The following is a 16846-nucleotide window of genomic DNA, read 5'->3' as shown; positions in this document are numbered from 1 at the left end:
AGTCCCAACCCGTCGGGCCCGATTGATGGGCCCAATGCTGGAAGATTCTGCTCTCCTTGGTCCGCATTTTGATCCGATCCCACTCCACCCCCTCTTCCCCCGGCATCCCGAAGCACGCCACACCCCTTCTCTATGGATTTTGAATTTGACTTAACTAAGGCGGGTACCCTGTCTCAAAGTACCTATGATGAACTGTGCTAAGGGAACAGGACTGTGATCAGAGAACAGCGAATGGTCACACCCTGCCACGTGAGAAATTGGATTTGAGCTGGACCTTAGCTCCACCGCCGGTGCTCAACAGCGCCAACAAAAGAAGAACAACAATAAGAGCTTACCAGTGATGGCTCTTTATAATAGGACACTGGAAAGAAGAGCCCATGTTAAGTCGAAATCCTCTCCCCACCACCTTTTTATATTAACTATCTTCGTATCGAGTTTTCATGATGTTGCATCAGTCACTTCCGACTGTACACTGAGAAGTTAAGAAAATCTAACTTTGTATAATGACATTCATACAACACCAGCCATGCACACGACTATACTGACTATTTTTGATCCACACGAAGTCTGGGCCTTAAGTAATGTACGAAATATCCCTTGTTTTGCCAGAAACATTTTTTTTGCTTTACAGTATCCTATTTGTGCTCAAACAAGCTCCCCTCCTCCTATCCCTGGGCCTGACATGCGGCGCAGCTGATGTAATTTTGTATGTACTACCTCCTCGCCTACTTTATCAACTGTATGTAACTATGTATAAATGTGTCAGATTACTCCTGCCTGCCCTAAAAACTCTGTATCTTTAAGGAATGTATGAAAAACATTAACGATATTATAGCTGGAGGGTTAACGAAGGTGAATGTCGGCCAGGCAAGCTGGCGAGATATGTTAAAAGGGAGGACTGTGGAAATTTAGCTTGTAACTGAACATTATCTGCGCCATCTTGCCTCTCCCCAGCGCCACGCACAGCGAACGCACGGCCGCCATTTTAGGCACCCCACTCTCTCCCCCGCTCATTGTCGGTCGCCAGCGCGTTCCCCTGGTGCTGCAAGCATCCCCCGCGCGCCGGCCACCCCCGCTCTCTCATACACGGGCCATAAACCCTCTCCTCCTGCGCGACCCTGCCATGGAACCACATCCCACGCCTGACCGACATCCCATACATGGTCATGCATCTCTTTTGATAACCCCCTTCCTCTGCGCCCCATTGTCCGAATCGATCCCAGGCCATCACCTAGCCCTGCGGATGCAGTTTATTGCCCCTACTGTAAGGGAAACACCCCACATCAAAGGGATTACAGTAGATCAAAGCCCCTACCCCCTGAGACCCGGCCGGTCGCACACACCCCCGGGAATTGGCGGAATGTCCAGCTGTGTGATAGCCATCTCCTACTGTAGATGGGGTGGGGGCTTCCACTGTAGATATGTGTGGGAACGAGCTCGAAGTGGGGATTCCGAGGATGTTCTTTCATGTTCCAAGACAATCTCAAGAATGTGCCATGTACGATAACCCTGCAATAAAGTCATAAACCTGTGTATAAGAGGCCAGGCCTCAGAGATGCAGTTAGAGCACCTCGTGACGATACCTTGCTGTCTGATCTGATGTGTTCTGCTCCGACGGAATAAAACTTTGTTTCCTGCCTTCCAGTCTCCGGCGCCTGCCTCTTTATTGGTTTAACATCGAATGGTATAAGAGGCGATTACCGCCGGGCAACACTTGAAGGGTTATCGACTGAAATTGCCGCTACCATTTAACAAGCTACCATTTACCAATACGGCGGGCACTGGAGTAATTTTTCTTTTTAAATGAATATGGCCGGCCATCCCCGGGGCATGTGGCAGGTCATGGAGGCATTTCTTTTTTATCAAAATAGTACAATAAGGTGCTGCAGAAATGCCACAAATTTTGCATAGTTGTGCTGCAAAATGGCCACATTTGTGCCGCAAAATGTGCTAGTCCATGCCAAAATATCCTAGGAGTCTGATTTCAGTGTGGTGGTCCGCATCACCGCACTGACATACAAAATCACACATTTATAATGCCCTGATTAACCAGTGTGTGCCAGGCGTGCTCAACAAAAAGCTTTATTTAAGCGCCTAGTGCGGTGCAAATGAGAGCGCTCTTGCTGTCTGAAAGTCTGCTGTCTGAAATACAGTTTTACCTTTACTCACAATCTAACCTGCCAATGCACTGACTGCATAGTTATTGGTGCACAGCGCCGGCTCTAGAATTTAATCAAGCTGTGCCTTGCCTCTCTTAAGCATACCACGTGGCATGTCAGCGCTGTGCATGGTAAACAAACATAGCGGTGACAATGCAGTATGTTGACTGGCCCCTGACATTTAGGCGGTGGGCAGCAGCTTCCTTTTTCATTCTCGCTGCCTGTGCTATATAGTTCCGAAGCGTAGCTGTGCAGGTCAGTGAGGGGGCTGATTTATTTTGTTTTGGCTGTCTGCAGGCCTATTGGGTCTTGTAAACCAGATTTTAATGGTGATTTTCCTGATGTGTTGACGCTGAGTGAGACAACAGGGAAGGTGTTTGGTTACCTTTCCTTACTGATTATTAACCTCTTCAATGCCCATGACGAGCTGGTCTCGTCATGGGCCGCGGTTGCGCTGTGCCCATGACGAGACCAGCTCGTCATAAACCCCGCCCGCTAATACAACGGCCGGCACAGGGCGGGGAAAGAGGCGGGCACTGAAGGGGTTAAGTTATACAGCACGGCTGAGGCACTCACTCTGCCTCTTGGTGAGTGTTGGCTTGGCCCTTCCTCGCTGTTTTCCGGTGTGATTTAGCTAAGAACGTGCCTTATTTATTTGTATTTAAGAGGTTTTATATAGTGCTGGCTTCACCCTTAGGTATCAGAGCGCTTTACATTGGGAAGACGATAGCACATGGGTTACAAAAACAAATGGCAACGAAAAGAAACATAGAGATATAATAGGCTTAAGCAACAAACTAAATAACATATCTTGATTATGATTAGGGCTCCCGGTTTTATGGTATTTATATTTTTGTCATTTCTGTCTGTATTTATCCATATCTATTTTTTACTAATTTTACCTGTATTTATCCATAATTATTTTAGGTTTTGTGAAAAAATGAAGCTGAAATGTGTATATTTCTGCACTTATTTAACCAGTTAATGTGCACTTGTGCCTGAACACCTGACTGGTTTCAATGATATATACACATTCAGATGGTAAAATATGCACTTGTAAAAAAATATGTACATTTTAGTATCAAGGTTTTGCAAATCTACTGCTGTTTAAGGATCTTTACTAAAATCCCTATTTTTTTTTTGTTTTGATCCCCTTGCTTGTCAATCGGCACAGCTATTGGCCTGGCAGTCATGATTGACAGCATTAAGAATAACTCAAAAACAGCCCATGTTTCCGTTTTTATCCACAATTTAAATAAATACTGACAAGAAAATAAATGGTTTTCTGTCTGTATTTATGTGTAAAAATCAGTAAAAACGGAAAACAGGGAGCCTTAATTATGATACAAAGTGAAAGGATGAAGCTATTTTCTAAGCAACATAGAAATACAAAATTTCAAATTATTAAACAGTAAAAGGAACTAGTCTCGTTATTGTTGATACAAAGTGACAGGATGGAGTTATTTACTAGGCAGTATATGGGTAACATATTTACAAATAATTAAGCAGTAAAAAGGAACTAGACTCATATTTTGAATGAAACGGAAGGGTTAGACGAGAGTGGAGGGAGGGGTGGCTAATTTTAAGGAGAGGGGTGAACCGAGGGGGACGCAAGAGGTGTGTAACGGTAAGGTGGGGGGCTATTAAGTGTTGGTGGAGTGCAGGAGAGGTGGGAGAAAGGGGGGGAAGGATTGGGGATTCAAGACGGAAAGAGACTGAACAGCAAGTATGGGCATAGAATGATTATGGACCCCAATATTTGTTGAGCAGGTGCAATTTAAGGTCTTTTATTAAACTGACGTATGAAGGATTCAGTCGTAGGTCTTTGGGAAGGGTATTCCAGATGCTGGGGGCCTTACCAGAGAAGGAGCGAGATTGTGAGGCTTTCTTTTTTTAGCAAAGGGGGGACCAGGAGGAGAAAGTGAGTGCTTCTCATCGAACGGGTACTGCCTGCTTTTTTTTAATTTGGTTGAAAGGTAGAGCTGGGTTTTTTGATGGAGAGCTTTGTGAGTAATGCAGGCTAATTTAAAGGAGGATCTGCCTTCAATAGGAAGCCATTTAAGGGTCTTTAGGGTCGGCGAGATGTGGTCAGAGCGTTTGCAACCAGTTGTAATCCTAGCCACTAGGTTTAGCACAGCTTTGAGTGGGGCCAAGTGAGTTTTGGGAGAGCCGGTGAGAAGGGCATTACCATAGTCAATTTTGGAAAGGACTAGGGATTCTACAACTGATTTGAAATCTTCCGCTGGGATGAAGGGTTTGATTTTTTTGAGATGTTGGAGCGTAAAAAGTGCGCCTTTGGCCGAGTTTTTTACATGGGAGTTGAGCGTAAACTTACTGGTGAGGGTGTTGCCGAGGGATTTAACCGATTCAGAGAGGGAGAGTGTACAGTTAAGGGCAGTTAGGTCAGTGATCCATGTATGGATGGGGAGAGGGTTGTTTTTAGGAGAGAAGAGAATTATTTCAGTTTTGTTAGGGTTAAGTTTGAAATGGAACCAGTTTTGTATGTTAGTAAGGGCGGAGTGGGATTTAATTTTATAGTAGAGTTGGGTGTCGTCAGCATATAGGTGATAGGTAATGCCTGCTTGTTTGAGAATGAGGGTAAGGGGTTCCATGAAAAGGTTGAAAAGAGCAGGAGAGAGGATGGATCCTTAGGGGACACCAAGGGAGACTCGAATGGAGCTAGATGGGGAGTGGTGGATTTTTACTTGTTGGGTTCTGTGTTGGAAATAGGATTTGAACCAATTGAGGACAGTGCCATTAAGACCAAATCGAGATCTAAGTGTAGAGAGTAAGGTTGAATGGTTTAATGTGTCAAATGCAGCTGAGAGGTCAAGGAGAATGAATAGGCAGGCCTCGCCATTGTCCAGGGCAAGGTGGATGTCATCAACTATATTTAGCAATGCAGTTTCAGTGCTGCAGCCTTTACGGAAGCCGGATTGTAGGGGGTCAAGTAGGTTGTAGGTGTCAATGTGTTTATCCAGTTGCTGAAGGGCACATTTTTCAAGGGTTTTAGAGAGAAAGGGGAGGTTTGAGATGGGGCATAGGTTGTTCGGGTCATTTGGGTCGGCCTTACTGTTTTTTGGAATGGGTGTGATTTGTCCGAGTTGGAGGGAGACCGGGACACACCCTGATAAAAGGGAGAAGTTGATGATATTGGTCCAATACGGGACAATTATGTGCTTTAGGTTTTGGATGAGGGAAGATGGGGGGAGGGTCTTTAGTGTGGGAAGATGGTTTTAGTTTGGACAGGATGGTACAGACTTCAAATTCAGAGACAGAGTGGAAATTCAGACAGGAGGCATTGTCTTGGAGTTGTGCGCTGTCGGGGGGAAGTTCAGACGGGGTTAAAGAAGATAGGGGTGGGGAGGATAGAGGGGGTGTGAGCAGAGGGGAAGGTGCTGAAGTGGTGTCAGGGGACCCGAGGGGGGTGGGTGGTGGAGGGGAGATTTAGGTTAGAGTGAAAGATTGGTAGATTTTGGCAATTTTTTCAGAAAAAAAATAGCTATTTCTTCGCATTTGCCAGTGGTGGCCGTCATGCTAGGTGGGGCAGGGGAGGTTTGATTTCTAATAATGTTGAACAGTTCTCTGGGTCTGTTTTTTGCTCGAGAGAGCTGTGATCGGAAGAAGGAAGCCTTTTCGGCAAAGATGTATTTCTTGTACACAGATCTAGCGGTTCGGAGGAGGACCAGATTGGGGGGGGTGGAAGGGTGTTGTCTCCAGGTTCTTTCTGCCAGTCTAAGTGCCCATCTTTCATTATTGAGGTCTGGATTATACCAAGTTTTGGAAGGGATATTTTTAAGAGCTTTTGGTTTGGGTGGTGCAAGTTGACCTAAAACCTCAGAGATAGTTTTATTGTAGTGCTCAGTGAGATCTTTTGTATTGAGAGAGGGAGGAGAGCGACTGAGTTGATCTTGGAGTTTAGCCTCCAGTAAACCTGGGGGGATACGTTTAAGGTTTCTGGTTAATATTGTGGTTTTGTTGATTTTAGAAGGGGCAGGCTGGGCTAAGGGTTAGATCGAGAACAGTAGGAGCTGGTGGTCAGACCAGTCAATAGGGATAATGTTGGAAAGAGATGCCAGATTACTGTTAGCAATGATGGCGTCAAGGGTAGCCCCTTTAGAATGGCTTGGGGTAAGGCAGAGTTGCTTGAGGTCATTTATCTCAACGAGGTTATTGAGAAGTTTGATGGGTGGGTCGTCTGGCAAGTTCCAGTGAAGGTTAAAGTCTCCTAGAAAGAGGTTTTTAGAGTTCGAAAGGGACAATTGTGAAAGTAGTTCAGGTATTTCCTCGGCAAAGAGGAGAGGTTCACCTGGAGGGTGATAGATGTTGTGCAGTCCTATTGGGGGGGGGGGCTTGCATTTTAAGTATTGCTCCAAGGTATTCAAAAGTTTTGAAGTCAGTATTTCTGACTAGGGATAGCTGGAGTTCATTTTTAAAGATTATTGCTAGACCTCCTTCTATTCTTTTAGGTCTGTCTTTTCTAAGGATAGAATAACCAGGGGGAGAGAGTAAGTCTAGGATGGGTGTGGAGTGATCGTTGAGCCAAGTTTCCGTGAAGAAGGCAAGGTCTATAACTTCACCAAGGATGGTTTCGGAAATTTCTGAGGCATGACGAACCGCTGAGCGGCAGTTCACAAGCATGCATGTCAGGGGCTTGGGGTTAGTTATGGGGGGGGGGGGGGGCACGAGTGGATAGCGGTAAGTTGCGGGGGGCTTGGGCGAGTAAGGACAGAAGAGAGTTCTGCTGGCCCCGATAATGACAGGGATGAAGGAATGAGGAAGGGCCGCAAACTTGCGATGGGCCTTAGGATAGTAGGAATTGCAGAGGTCGGAGAGGTTAGAGGTGGAGTAATCAGTCAAGGTGCGACAAGGTCTCAGAGCAATTTTGAAGTGGTGTGGTTTTACTGAGTTTGGGATTAATGAGTTTTGGGGGGCCAGTGCGTGGCGAAGTGGGCCAAGAGGGGAGGGTTATCGGTTTGGAGGATTTGGAGTTAGTGAAATCGTCTCTAAGATGGACTAATTTGGATATGAGGGAGGCAATGTTGCGATCAATACTGCAAAGTGTCTGGGTTAAAAGAGAGAGTTGGGGCGTATTGGGTGAGGCGGGGGTGAGATAAGTTCTAAGTTGGTTGGAGAAGGAGGTCTAGCGTTCGTAGAGGGTGATAAGTCTGGAGGGGGGTGAGTGAAGTCTTGTAGCAGTGGGCGAGAGGGAGGACTGTGGGGGGTAGGAAGGGGGGCTCTGGTCGCCAGAGGGGGATGGGGACTGGGGACTGGGGGAGGACTGGGTCGTACTGGAGGTAGTTTGGGCAGGGGGGGGTGGGAGGTTTCGGAGGTGATCGGACGTGGAGGTCTGTTGTTCTGGGAGGGAGGGAAGCCTGTGGGATGGCAGGTTCTGGCAGACATTGGAGGGAGGGGAGTGGGGGTGGATTGGATATTAGTGGAAGTAGTTGGAGCAGGGGGGGTGGGTGGGGTAGATCGGGGTTGGTTCGCGGAGGGGGTTAATTGTTCTGAGAGGGTGAGAGGTCTAGGGGGCGACAAGTGGGGCATTGCGGCGGTGGGAGTGAGGTGCTCCTGGCGGGTGGAGAGAGGGGAGATATGGCCGTGTGTGGGAGGGATGGCCATGGAGAGAGATGGGATCGTTAAAGGGGTAGCGGACGTGATAAGGGGAGCAGAGTGGGTGTGCGTGGTTAGCGGAGAGGCAGCATTGGTATTAGGGTCATGGGGTGAGTTCAGGTAGGGTGGGGAGTGACGGGATGGGCTGGGGGGAGTGAGAAGGGTTAGGAGTGGTTTGGGGGGGGAGAGGGGAAAGGAGTAGGTAGGGACATTTGGTGGAACAGAGTGCTAAAATGCCGTTCAAAGATATTAAGGTGGTGTTCAGAGACTTGGATGAGGATATTTCCAGTTTTGAAAATGGAGATGTCAATTTCACCGTGAAAGGCGGAGGATGGAGTAGTAGAGAGTTTGAAACCGTAGGGAATATTGTTAGAAGTAGCGATTGGGAGATGGCGAAGGAAAGTGCTCTTCCATTTGGAGGGACGTTTAGAGTAGAAAACGTAGTTTGTTTTTATGGGTGACATGAGGCTGTGGTAGTTGTCTACAATTAGGGTTTCAGGATGTCGGATAAGTACTTTATGTTTAAAGGTTTTCTTGGCGTTTTTAGAGAGATTGGGAGGGTAGGGAATGGACCACGAGTTAGGGCCATGCCTGGTGAGGGGGGTGTTAAGGGGTGATGTAGTGGGGCAGGTTCGAAACACAGGGAGGGGACTAAGGTGGGACATGATGGACAAACTGGTTGGTGGAGAGGGGGAGGAGGAAAAAGTGGGGAAGGAGCAGAATGGAGATTTTAAGGGGAAAAAGAAACAAGGAGAGAGGAGGAGGAGGTTGAGGAGAGAAGGGGGAGAATAATGTAGTAAGGGGTGGAGAGATATTTCGTGACGAGGGTGGAAAAGTGAGAGAAAGAGGGGGTGATAAATGTCAGAGGAGTGCAGGGGGTGAGGTTAGTTAGGAAGAGGCTTCCTAATAACGGAGAGGAGGGGTTAGGTAGCAGGGTGGACAGACACAATTTTGTGAATTTGGGAGATCATAAGGGAGAATGAGGTTAGGTGACAACGCTAGATAGGAGTCATGCGTAATTGGAAAATCGTAGTGCTAACCAGGGCTGCGAAGGAGTGCCACAAGCTGCGATGAAGAAAATTGAGAAGGAGGGGGGAGGGCTCTCGAGGAGGTTAGAGGTTGTAGGGTCGTAAGGAGTAGAGTAAACCATATGTTACCAGTGAAAGCCGGGGGGGGGGGTAGGGAGGTAAGGCACAATTAGTGAGAGTGAGTCTTGATCAATTTACAAACCTACGATCAAGGCCTAGAGGAAACATTGCATAAACATTATAGCGAGTCTTGATCAATGGGAAAGGGGTGGGGCTTATGAAGTTAGCCAGCCCAACCACACAGTCAGACTCCACTTCAGACTTGTGGTACGATGGAAGGGACACAGCTGGTGTGTTCTTGCTATAACAACCAACGGCCACCCATTGCATTGGATGATCATCTCTGGGCAAAATCCACGCGACACAAGCATGAAGTAGTTAATCTCGTGGGCCAGCAATTAAAGTAAGACAATATGTTTTCCTAAATGCATTTTTGTCACCCCTGTTTGATGCAGTGAATATATGGATGGAAAGGTTCATTATAAAAGCGTACTATTCTCCCTTGGGGTTCCAATCACTATACCTCAATGACGTTCTGCTATTAAATGTAAGAGAGGATGTGTTAGAGCCTGAACTGCTGACTTTAGTATTGGGGAAACAGGTTTGTGTCTTGTCGTCAGCTCAAGATCCTGTGATTCTGGACAAATCACTTAATCTCCTGATGACCAAAAGAAAACTGAATGTAACCTTGTGTAATTTAACTGTAGTTCTTGTAAAGTGCTACAATACATTTGGGTCGGGTTCGTGCAATATAAAACTGCAGAGAAAAATAAAAGGTTTAACTTTGGTGAGGAGTTAATTGACTCATTATATAAAAAAGCAGTACAATATAAAGTGCTTTCCAAGACTTAAACAGATCAGGATCTAGTCATGGAATAGATGCTTAAAGTATCTCCACGTCAGCATAATGCCTCTTGTTTGCTATAAAGCAACAACATGAAAAACGGTAATAGCTTTATAGAGGCCTCATTCTCCAGTCCAATTGCCCTACTATCTTCAGGTCACCAACAAAGCCCAGTTTCTTTTTTATTTACCTCTGAATCTTGTAATTTTTACAAAAAGGTACTCTGCGCTGGTAAGAGCACAGAAAACAACTACTAACAATGAAATAGGATTGGCTCTGTGTTTAGCAATGAGCTGGTGTTCCATGAATGCGTGTTGTGAATAGTTTTGTAGGACTGTGTGAGGTAGGAATAGTAGGGCCCTTCCTATGATCTTAATTATGGTGTGGACGTGTCCAAGAAACCCAATGCAGGTCAACAATTGCGCATTCTTTTATTCTGTGACATTACAGACACATAACTGCTTTGTTCCATTTCAGATAAAGTGTCTCTCAAAGTGTCACATATTAAGGCTTGAAATGTCACACATACACATGCTAAAATCATGAAAACGTCACACATAAACCATCTGAAAACTTAGCAACTATGTCTTAACTGAGGCCTGTAGTCACACAGTCTGTCTCCGGTTATTGCCCTTCCATTTCTGGTGCTGTGCAGCAATTTTAAGATCTTCTCAGAGTTTCTTGTAGCTCAAATGGGTATAATTTCTGGTATTTATGTTTCCCTCATCTCCAATGCTTGATTTTGCTCGTGAGAAAGTGTCACTCATAATCATTGAAATGGCACTCATAATTACTCTGAAATTATGAAAATGTCACACACATAGCAATCTGAAACATTGGCAGCTATGAGCCTACCTCTTCACAGATGTTACCATTTACCTTGCGTTCCTTACGCCACTGGTACACTCACACTTTGATATTTGACACCAGTAACGCTGTACAAACTAGCTTTCCTTTACTACGTCATTGGTACCCTTGCAATTCTTAACTTGTACCATGAAATTATCCACTCTGGTAGCAGTAATCTCGGCACGCCTTCTTTCTATCAGCGCCGCTGTAGAAAAGCAGAACCTTTAACTGGATGATGCACTGACCTTCAATAGGTTTTAAAGCTAACAGAACTAATTAGACTTGCACTTGCAGGCCCACACGACTGGTGGGATATGTGGAACTACATTTCCCAGCGTGCCTAGTGTTGTAGGTAGATAATCCGAACTGGTTGAAAATTGCCCTGATGACAATATGCGAGTTAATCGCTTTTGGTAAAGAACTTACAGTGTGCCTCTGGAAAAGGTAGCACTTGCAGATCTTAGTACTGCTACTACTGAGTCTTACTTATCATCGAAAGAGTCCTTACCTCTAATTCCGAAAAGCCCATGCAAATCTGTCAAGCGACCGGTCAGCGCTTCTACTGTCATAGGTGCAGTGACATGTCCCAAGCTCACCTGGCTGCAGCAGGGGGCGGCACCACTCAAAATACCGTCCGCGCATGTGCACAGCTTCGTTTACTCACAGTGAAGAGGAAGAAGAGTAAGAGAAATGCGCATGCGCTAGTCGGGTGCACGCAGAGGTTACGGGCCGGGTGTCTACTAGTTGTGAAGAGAGAGACGCACAACACGCAGTGACGTCAGTTGTACTCTGTGCCTGCGCAGAGTATGTCTCTCGGCCATAGGGGGCAACAGCTAGGATGGTACGCGGTTGAATAGTGTGAAGTTAGTGGGCAGTGTAGATGTGTGTGTCGCTGCTGACCGTGCACGAAGAGAGGAAATGTTTTTCAAGAGAGGTAGTGACTGTGCATGTCAACAGTTGTGAACACGCTATTTTTTTGGACTCGAAAAAAGACTAACTTCATTTACCTAATAACTTGTACTGGAGTTATAAATCAGTAGTCTGTGTCGAGTGCGTCTATGAGAGAACCTTTGTTTCTCGATGGCATTGCCCCATAGGAAGGACAATTCACATTTGGTAAGAGTTCACAGAAAGAGTGACCGAGCATATGTGACGGAGCATATGTACTATTCACGGACCGGTCACACAAAAGTAATATTAACTACCTGATATGTAAGGTTTGATACTGCTGTTTCAAGTTCGTAATATATGCTTTTGGATTTATATAACGGTGCCTGGTTTATTGACCTAGGAACGATGGAAAGACGAGTCAGTAGTGTATAACTCGAAAGAGAGTGTTTAGCTCACTGAACCATCCTGCTGTTACTTTGCATCTCGATAGCAATCGTCTCGCCCAATATTTTACACATGCAAGTTTAGTCTTTCACGGCACTTAAGTAGTGGCTCCGGAGGATACACCTTGCTGTGTGTCCTTTAAACACAGCCTCAAGCTGTGTCCTGAGCTAGTGCTTCCAGAAGAGAAAGAACGCGGGCCGGGGAGGCGCAGACGGACCAGTGAAGGGCCAGCGACAAACCCCTACCATGGGGTGGATACCAGAGCGGGCAACAGCTGAGCCCGGGAAAATGGCATACATCGATTGGTCAGCTTGGTTTGAAGTGACCAATCGGCAGGGGCTCCCTGACAGCTCCTCAAGGATAAAAGGGCATGGGGGTCCCTGTAGTAATCACACTTAATACATAAGTTCCATAAATGCTTTATTTAATTTCAGTGGTAAATAGTGCATGCAGCTCAGAAAATGATCAGCTCAGGAATGACACATAACATTCTAGTACAAACAGTTTATACGCAGACATTCTTATGACATCCCTTAGCTTCCAATTCCAACCAACCTTAAAGGTATACACAAGTTACCACACATCTCCCTTCTTAATGAAACACAAAATTAAAGAAAAACAAATAAAAAACAAGATAAACAATTTTTTAATAACGAACAAAGTCCACAAATTTCTTTGGGGTAACTATACGTCTTCCGCACTTGCTGGATTTATTTTTTCCATTACCTTCTTCCACCAAAGCTCCGTTTGAACAGCCTGATTTCCTTAGTCTCACCTGATCACCAGATTCAATCCCTGCAGAATCAATCACCGGCTCACCCCTTCCACTCTCCGTCTCCTGAGAAACTTCAACACATGCTCCATTCTCTAACCGAGACATAGCACACCCATCCAACAAATGAGAAGTAGAATCCTGAACTTCAGACAGAGAGCCAGGACCTGTAACATCAACATCCTTTGTCACATCCATTCCCTTTTCAATAGAAGGCAAAACCTCCATCCACCAATAATCTTTCTTCTTTTCCATATTACCAGTTTTCTTTCTAACATAAGCATCATTTGAAATGGAAATGAGACTCATATGATGGACACTCCCATCATCCAGTTTAACTGTGTTACGCATGACTTTAGTCACAACCCTAGGATTCGAAAACCTAGATTGCAACTTGCCCACCTTTTTTCCACATTTCACTCTGACACACTGTCCAACATTAATACAAACTTCCTTGGTACCATGTTTGGCATCAAAATAAAGTTTATTTTTACACGCAAATTGATGATGGATTCCTTCACTTGCTCAGAATCCCAATCATATTTTTTGCTTTTACCCATCCATCCAGGATTAATCCTGCAATGGGGAAACCCTCCACGCATTAATCCAAAAGGGCTTTCCCCAACAGTATCATGGACAGTTATTCTGTACGACCATATCAACTTGTTAAGTTCGTCATACCAATTTCTGTTGCCTTTTTTAGCTAACTGTAAAACACCTTTCAAAACTCTATTGACTCTCAACAACCGAGTTACCTCTAGGATGCTATAAAGCAGTAAATTTCTGTTCAATACCAGTATGCTCCATGAACCTTTTCATTAAATCTGATTTAAATTGAACTCCATTGTCAGTTAAAATGGATACTGGAAAACCTTCTCTCAAAAACCATCTCTCTAAGAAACTAATAACCGTTTCCGTATCTACTTTCATAACGATATCCACCTCAATCCACCTTGAAAAAAGGTCAACTAATACTAAACTGTACTTGGAAATACCATCTTGCCAAAAAATGTGTCCCATGATATCTAATGCCACAATCTCCCATGGCAAATTAGGACAAGCAAGTGAGGAGATGGGAGGATTGATTGTCTTTTCTGTCTTGTCTGAACACTCACAAGTAACACAAGCACATACAAATCTTTCGATGTCCAAATCAATTCTCGGCCACCAATATAACGTTTTAATATTTCTTTTTGTGCGAGATACACCCGGATGTCCCTCATGGCCAATAGAAACAATCCTTGACCGCAAATCTTTGGGTGGCACAAATTTTTCCCCTCTACAAATAAACTCACCCTCCACACTCAATTCATCACGTACCTCCCAAAATGCTCTTAACCCCAAATTGAGTTTGCAATAGTTAGACCACCCGTTAGTGATCCTGCTTTTTACATCTAACAAAATATCATCCTTCTTATATTCTTCTTCCCAGTCATCCATACGTAAAGCAGTAGTGTCCGTAAACAAACCGGCGACAAAAAAGTCGCCCCATGGATCAGGATCAATTTCTTTAAGGGGTAAGGAAAGTCTACTGAGAAAATCAGCAATAATATTTTTTGTTCCAGGGACATATTGCACTTCGTAGACAAAATCTTGAAGTCTTATTGACATTTTAGCTATTCTTGCCGAGGCTCTCGACAGACACTCCGTAGTAAGCAATTTAGTTAAAGGTTTATGATCAGAACGTAAAACAAATTTCTTCCTCCAAATACATTTCCTAAAATGCTCCATGGCCCATACGCAAGCCAACATTTCTCATTCTATCACTGAATACTTCTCTTCAATAGGAGAAACAGAACGTGAGGCAAAGGCTATAATAACCTCTTTACCCTGCTCAGACTCTGAGACAGAACACCCCAAACCAGTGCCACTGGCATCCGTAGTGACAAACGTGTTTGCAAGAGGATCGAATCTTTGTAGTGTAGGAGCACTAGCAATGGCTCCCTTGATGCTATCAAAAGACCTTTGACAAGCGTCATTCCATACAAAGGTAGCTTTGTTCTTCATTAATAACCGCATGTCATAGGTTTTTTGTGAGAAATTGTTAACAAACTTCGAATAAAATTCAGCTAACCCAAGAAATGATCTAAGCTCATCCTTTGACTTGGGTGAGGGGGCATTGATGATGGCTTCAACCAAATTGCTCCTAGGTTTAATGCCTGATCCACCAATCTCATGACCTAAGTATGTGACAGATTTTTCTGCAAATTTGCATTTGCGGCCTTCAGCGATTAACCCATTGTTTTTGATAGTTAAAACTTCTTTAAGAATGACATCATGCTGTGATCTGTCTTTTCCCATTATCAGAATGTCATCCTGAAAGAATATGACCTCACGAATGTGACCAAATAAGTTCGACATCAGCCTTTGAAACACTGCAGCGGCTGATGCCAATCCAAAAGGCATCCGTTTAAATCTGTAACAGCCAAAAGGTGTACAAAAAGTGGTAAAATATCTGCTCCCTTTGTCTAACACTACTTGGTGATATGCAGCAGAAAGATCCAGCGTGAAAAACCACTTGACATTGCGTGTCAAAGATAACATTTCGTCAATTCTGGGAAGGGGAAACTGGTCAATCAAAATATTGTTATTTAGATATCTTAAGTCCACACACAAACGGTCCTTGCCATTGGATTTTCGAGCGAGCACCAATGGAGAAACCAATTTGGCTGCTTCCACAGGTTCAATGACGTTGTTACTTAACATTTTCTTTAACACCCCTTTAACTTCTTCCCTAACTTTAAAGGGAATATTTCTTGCTTTATGTATTTTCGGAACGGCTCCCTCTTTTAAACGAATCTGATGAGTAAAACCCTTGAGCTTTCCCATACTGTTAGCAAAAACCTCCGGGAACTCTTGTAACACCCACTTCCTGGTGTCCTCACATGGGACTAAAACCTGCTCCTTACTGTTCGGATCAAGTATGATGTTTAACAACTTTTGGTCTTTCCAACCCAAAACTGATGGCCCTTCCTTGGCTATATATAGTTTCCCAACTGAATGTCTCTTCTTGAAACAAAATATTAAGGTTCGGAAGCCCAACATGTCAATTTTCTCTCCTGTGAAACTTTCTGTGGCGATGTCGTTCGGTTCTAACCATGTACCGCTGTTGGTAATGAACTGACTTTTCCATACATCTTGGGAGACAATGGTGAAGGGGGAACCTGGGTCCGCAGCTAGTTGGACGGTAATGCCTCCCAGGGAGACTAAGCACAAAGGTTTTGAAGAAGAATTACTTGTGATATTTAGTACCACTTTTTTTTCTGTATACAGTTAACCTGTACGTCATCATCACAAACTAAATTACTATATTTCTTTTGGTCAGTACTATTTCCCTTTTTCTTTTCATTTTTCGTACCTCTGTAGTTTTTGTACATTGATTTTTTTTCCACAACCTTTCCTACAACTTTCTTTTTTATCCTGAGAAAGTGTATCTTTTGCACAATGTTCTGAGAGTTCAGCTTTTTTTACCATTGCAATAATATCCTTCAAGCACCCTTCACCCTCTATCCATAACTTATCCTGTAAGCTTTTGTTTTTTGTATACATGACAACCTGGTCACGAATAAATTTGTCGTGTAGTTGTGCAAATCTACACTTACTTGCTAGTTTTTTTAATGCTGATACATATTCTTCTATAGTTTCATGTTTCTCCTGCTTCCTGTGAAAGAAAGTGTGCCTGGTGACAGCAATACATACAGAAGGAGAAAAGTGGTCATCTAAATCTAAAATGGCCATTTTAAAAACATTCATATCACCCTCACTTCTCTCATGTTTATGCAATTCATTAAAAACACGTAAGCCTTTGGGACCTAAGGAATATAATAACATCCTTTTTTTCCTCTCCTGTGAGAAAGGTCCACTGATACGTTCCAAATTGGCAATATAGCCGATGGAATACTCTTTCCAGTCTAACCATGCTACCACGGGTTCTCCCGGTGTTGGTAAGAATTCTTTGGGTGAGTTGATATGCATGTTTGACAGTGAGACATCTCCTGAGGCGGTTGTTCTTGAAGTAGACTCAGAACCAGTTTCAGGCATGTCTAAAATGGCCGGGAAATAGAAGAAATAGGCTCAAAAGTACAAAACTAGGCGATCCCAAATCAAACAGAATTCCAAAAGTGCCAGTTCGAGACGTGAATGTAGAAAGTTTCAAAGGATAACTGCCTTAAAAGAATCCAACGAA

At 44.2% G+C, this 16846-nt stretch overlaps 1 protein-coding gene across 1 annotated transcript in view; it reads right to left on the bottom strand.

The window, feature by feature from the left end:
• Positions 1–11191, bottom strand: part of HIVEP3 (HIVEP zinc finger 3) — a 1736279-nt gene extending 1725088 nt beyond the window's left edge. Inside the window, exon 1 of the mRNA XM_085645663.1 lies at positions 11062–11191. The gene's annotated coding sequence lies outside the window, so the exon portion shown is untranslated. The remainder of the gene's footprint in view (positions 1–11061) is intronic.
• Between the last annotated feature and the right edge of the window lie 5655 nt (positions 11192–16846).

This window comes from Triturus cristatus, chromosome 3_1 (assembly GCF_964204655.1).
Source record: "Triturus cristatus chromosome 3_1, aTriCri1.1, whole genome shotgun sequence".
Classification (NCBI taxonomy): Eukaryota; Metazoa; Chordata; class Amphibia; order Caudata; family Salamandridae; genus Triturus; species Triturus cristatus.
Note: the sequence above shows the minus strand (reverse complement) of the source record. Positions and strands in the feature narration are given on the sequence as shown.